Raw genomic sequence first — 6,000 nt, forward strand, 5'->3', positions numbered from 1 at the left:
TCTTTCGATCCCTCCGAGCGAGGGTAAACTTGTAATACGTGTGGGTGAGTGTGTGCATGTCTTCCAATCCCCACTTCTTTCTTCCCTTTTATTTATCTGCTTATGATGGTAGACTAGGGCATATTTAAATTTAGCATACCTTATGCTATGCATGCGCGCATTCATACATTTGTCTTGCATGCGACGGGCTCGGCGCATCATGCTAACTGCATTTGTACTTCAATTCCAAATTGAATACGTGCATCAATTGATCGCATTTCACATGCCATGTTTAGGTTAGCCGAGCCTACTCTAATTGCATCCTGCATGTGTTGCATTAGTCAAAATTGACATGAACTAGGACCATGCATGTTGACTAACTAGTTCTTTGTTTTGGCACGGAGTACGATGTAAATATTTATGCTTTAGCATCCTTGCATGCGTGTGAGTGTTGTCATGATAGCATGATTACCATGTGGCTAGATGCTTATATGATAAACTGTTTGAATGCCTGTGGGTGAACGTTGGGTTGCCTGAGTTGGAATAGCTCATTGAAATCCATGTATTTAGCCTACTTGCGAGTAGCAAGTTCCAAAACATTTTTCCTAAACAAATGGATATGCAATGCTTATTCCCAAATTAGGCAATCTAGTCTATACTTGTTTGCTGTGCGCATGACATAGTAATTCTAGGCTAATAATTGGAATAAGAACATATAACGTTTTCAAAATCGGATATGACGGTTAGTAGAGGCCGGTCTTCGGACCGGGCGAGAGGGGGTGCTCATAGCTGACCTTCCCCAATCGTACCCAAGCTCCCGAGCCGAGGCAACTTTGGTAATGACGGACACGTGGCCTTTGGCACTGAGTCAGGGTTTCCTAAATTCCCCCATTTTAAAATATTTAGGTGACGACTCTGTGTTTGGCAAAGCAGTCCATGTTTGGCACTTCTTTTCAAAAAATCCGTTTCGCAAAACGATTTGCCAGATTTGGACTCTTTGGTTCAGATTAACAACCGTGACACAAATCGAGTCCGAACTGTAGCGAGGGCCCCCTACGCGGGCGCGTCTACAGTTTCTGGCGACTCTGCTGGGGATTTTAGAGAGCTTGACTCGAACTCGTGATATCCTGTTTTGATTTCATTTATGTGTCTCTTTGCATTGCATGTGCATTGGTGCGCCTAGGACACCGTGTTTGCTATCTGCCATTCCTGAACGGTTTGCCGGAGGCTTGTCTTGTCAAGGCATGACCATAAGGCTGATCGGTTATGGGCTCTGACAGTATGGGAACACAAACCCCGGTTTTACAGGGGCACCCTTTTGACCATTCGACCTAATACATATTCGGAATCCATAGTGACCATTCCAAACTAAGACAGGTTGCTTACTCGATATAGGTTGTTTGAAAACTGCTGCGTGCATAGTGGAACCCTAGCTCCTGACAAAATAGGACAGGGAAACCCTACCCCAACATAGGGGTGTTTTGGTTCTCACTTATCTGCTATGTGCTTTAGAGTGTATCTCTACAGGAATGTACATACTAGTTTGCAAGTTTGAGTATCAGGCCCGAGGGCACCAGTATCAGTGTTGATGAGAATCAGTTATCTGCGGGTATCAGGTTCAGTTTTGGGAACAGTGATTTTGGGGAACAGTGATCAGCAATAGAGTGCGGTTGTTCGGCTACACCTGTATTTGATCCGTTTGGGCTGAAATGCTGCTTGTTTTCCCTTTCAGTTCAGAGAGTTCAGAGAATTGGAACAGAATAGCTAGTGTTCCCCTTTGATTGAGGCAGGACTTATGACGACGCAGAATTCAGAAGAGATCGTGGTTATGACAGCTGCATTAGATCAAGGGATCACTCTGCAAAGTGAGACCAACATTGATATGTCACATCCACCCAGGTCGCCTGTTGCGCACCAGGTCTGGGCACCCCAGTTGTACCAGGCTCGCGAGCCTACTACATTTGAACTAATGGGGATGATAGGTGATCTCTAGAGGTCCGTGGCGGATCTCGCCTACGGAATGTCAGCTTCACCTCCAGCCGCACCATATGCCGGGAGTTTTGTACCCCAAGAGCCCCCGCTATTGGGGCGAATTGTGATTGAACTTAGCCAACCGGAGATGGCCTCTAGCTATGGTAATGACATATCAACATCAACCCAAACCCTCGATCAGGCTGAGGCCAGAGGAAAAGACCAAGCGAAGGCAGACGCCGATCCCATTGAACAACTGCTGTGGGCAGTTGAGGCTTTGAAAGCTGGGGGGATGAACAAGCAACAGGTATCCGCAGTTGTGGCAAAAACTGTGGAGGATGCTTTCCCCACTCCACCTGAGGGTTAGTTCAAGTCAGTTAGAAAATCGGGATAGGCCCCGTCATGCCAGAACAGTTCCTCCTATTCCCAGCCCTGCACCCGGGAAAGATCAAAAAGCCAAGGCAGTGCCTGCCGACCCTTTCGCCAGTGCGTCTAGCAAGAATGCTCAGACTTCAAAATACCTGCCCAGAGGGCGCAGGGTCTTTCATGCTCTCTACATGCCTCTGTCTAAGGCACTTCAAATCCTTGCCGAGAGGGGGCACCTTAAACCCTTGGAGCCTCGGCCTCTCCCAAAGAATCTCCCTGCTACGCATGATGCTGCTCAGTACTGCGCGTACCACCAGCAGACAGGCCATGCTACCGACAATTGTTTCCGCCTCCGTCATGAGGTGCAAGATCTGATCGACAACAAGGTTATCCTCCCGCCCACCTCAGCCAAGTCCGTTACCACCCAGTTATTGGATTTTGAGGACACAGATACTGTAAGTATGTAATTAGAAAGTGAACTACCTGCGGGCGGCATTCGGTATATTTTGGATGTGGCGTCTGGCACGCATTTTTGAGCATCTGTGAACGCTAGTTTTGTAAATTCTGGCTTGGGTATCGGGTCAGTCATTTGTTTTGAGTCTGTCTCTTTGTCTTGAGTCAGTCTTTTTGCTTAAGGGTCTGTCTTGTTGTATCGAGTCAGTCCCCTTTGTACAGAATACCAGGTGATTCCGGGGTTGTTACCTCGAACACCATTTTGTCTTGTAATTACCCGTTTTTATTTTTGAGTCTGTTTCTGCCGAGGGGCCAGTTATACCAACAAATCTGAATGAAACAGCTGTGGCTATCTCATTTTCATGCTTGCTTCTAGTGTAAGTTAGTTGTGTCAGAGGGTTTGAATGGGCTAACAGTACATCTCGCCTACTCTTCTGCACGCCAAACTCATTGCATTGACCTAAGTTTTTCAAAAAAAAAAACCTCTTTTGAACACTGCGGTGATAAAAACAAAGAGGAAGGAATTCCTCGGGTTTTGCAAATTTTGATCATTTTGAGAGAAAGAGAAGCATGCTAAGCCCTTAATGAATGAAACCATGCTTGTCAGCGTGAGTATTGGGAAGGACCCTGGCTTGATCCAGATTGGTTCCACACTATCTTCGGCGCGAGCGATTTGTCGCTTTCTTAAAAACTTTCAAAAACAAATGTTTTGCGCGGCTCTGTGAAGACTTGTGTGGAATCGCTCTTGAGATTGTGCAGCCTAGGATCGCTCTCAGCCTCAAGATTCAACCCGCCCGTTTCGAACCTTGAACCTGTTCAGAAAGTTCAACGGTCAAAACGCCATATAAGGTCTGTATGGCCAGATTAGAAGCAGCCCTCGAACAAAAGGCACGAAAGCCGAATCAAAAAGATTAGATCTCACCAGAAGAAGCTCGTGAAGCAGCCATGATGGATTCTCCTACAAATCACTGCAATAGCCGCTCTCCTAGATACAGAGAGGCTTCAACTTCAAAAACTATTTGGCATGGACTTGTTACACTTTTACCCTTCGAGAGGCTCGCTGGGCCGAAAACCCGGAAGGGCGACCTAGGCAAAAGTTAGAGTAAGAGAAAAATACAAAAAGAAAAAAAATAATACAAAAAAGAAAAGAAAAGAAAAGAAAAAAAATGCGAAAAAGAAAAGAAATGAAATGAACAACAAAAGAAAATGAAATGAAGCTCGCAAGGTCGAAAACCCGCATCGGGCACCTTGGCAAAAGTTAGAGCCTGAAAAGTGAAGGTTAAAATACCCGAGTGTACCTTAACCAGAACTACGTAAGGCTTGATTCCTAGGTTTGGGATACGTAGGCAACTTCATCATGAAGTCCAGCCCCCAACGCTTTCATAGTGTCTCGGTCCATGCAATGGTTTCGATTTCATCCCAAAGTCCAGTCGCCAACACCTTCCAAGGTGACTGTGTCCATATATTTGTTATAACCGTCTTCGTTATCTCTGTGTCCAAGAGTTCGACCACCACCAATGAAGACTGTTTGCGACATGCTGCGGCACCATCCAGACAAGGGGCAACTTTCCGTTGCCATAAGTCGCCGTTCAAACCAGGGGCAACTTTCCGTTGCCGTGCAGCGTCCTTCAAGCCAGGGGCAATTTTCCATTGCCTCCGATCCGAGGTTGCACATCTCAAAGAGTAAGTTCCATGCTCGTTGAGCATCAGCCGTTTGCAAAAATAGTTTTTGAAAATTTTTACTGAGGTTGACTATTTTCTCAAAAACTATTTCGTTTTCTAAAACTGGGCCATTTTCTTGGACCCAAAAAGGAAAATTTTCAGTGCTTACAGCCTGACTTACATGGCTTTCAAATCAAAAATTAAACAAGTACGTTAATCCGACTCTCATCTTGATCAAAACTGTTTTAGTGGAAAACTAAAACGAAAAATGGTCAAAATAATGAACTAGGGGCACAGTTGAGTCAGGCGTTCTGTCTTTCCCCGTCATCGATGTACTTTCCAGGAGGGCACTCTACCCACCAGAAAAAATAGCTGTGAGCTAATGGCATCGGGCATGAACCCGCAACTTCCTATTCATTCATTAATTACCCTGGGGAGGGATGGAAATGAGAGAATGAAGAATAGAGAGGTGTAAGTTGAGAGAAAAAGTGAGGAAAAGGGTTTTAAGAGAAAAACCGAGCTTGAGTGCTGGAGTGATGTGAGAATCACAAATGAGAAAAAGGGTGGGAAACAATACCCAGAGAAACTGGCTCCTCGTGATCTGAGGTCCCCCATCTTCGTTAACGCGTCTGTATGTCGTGTCTTTTGTTTTGTTTACCCCAACCTTTTGTTTTGGGTCTTTTCCGAGCGTGTCTCGTTGTGTTTAGGTCGTGTACCCTTTTGTTTGAGTCTTTCCCACTGTGTTCAATCGTAGGCTCGATACCCCGGTTAAGAAAACCCCTTTTTCTGAGAGTTAATCGCTCATGCTCGAAATGTTGTGCCATTCTCTACATTTGGGCGAACCAAAAGAAGGAAGGGAAAAGTTGGGACATCCGGGCATGTTTCAAACCTAGCCGGTTTCACCTTTGAAGGCCGTCTTGTCAGATTGGGCTTTTTTTTGTTTAAAGTTTGCCGTGTGCAAAATAAACCAAGTGTTGGGTTATGGGCCGTATACAGATTAATCCTCAGCAGAGTGTGGACTGTGTGTTCAGGTTAAGCAGTGGTTTGTGCAGGTTGCTTTGCTGTTACTTGGTTTGGTTATCTTGTTATTACAATGCAAGTGTTCGACATTCAGACCACAGATCAATTCCATTTACATTGAGGTGTAATATGATGTGATGCGAGGCAATACATGGGATATGTAAATGTAACACTTTTTTTTAGATAAAAAGTTCGTTTCATTTCATAATCTTTTTCAAGTACAAAGTTTTGAAGAAAACAAAAAAATCTGCCTGCGGCAGTACAAGGTAATCTAACTACCAGCAAAGAGAAAACATAAGAAAAAGTACAAAAAAGAAGAAGAAAAGCAGCAATCTGGGTCATCCTCAGTAGTCTCAGGCCCGGGGATCTTCTCTCGCCCTCTTCCTGGACGAAGGTCCAAGGGCATCATCATCGGCGTCGCCGTCTGAGCCTGAGTCTGAGTCATCTCCAGCCTCCTCAGATGACCCGGCCTCTGCCTCTCTGCCTCGGACTCATCATCGTCGTCATCATCGTCATCGTCAAGGGTCGGCGCCTGAGAACTACTCCTGA

This window comes from Camellia sinensis, chromosome 4 (assembly GCF_055761805.1).
Source record: "Camellia sinensis isolate YWXY chromosome 4, ASM5576180v1, whole genome shotgun sequence".
In the NCBI taxonomy this organism is placed as follows: Eukaryota; Viridiplantae; Streptophyta; class Magnoliopsida; order Ericales; family Theaceae; genus Camellia; species Camellia sinensis.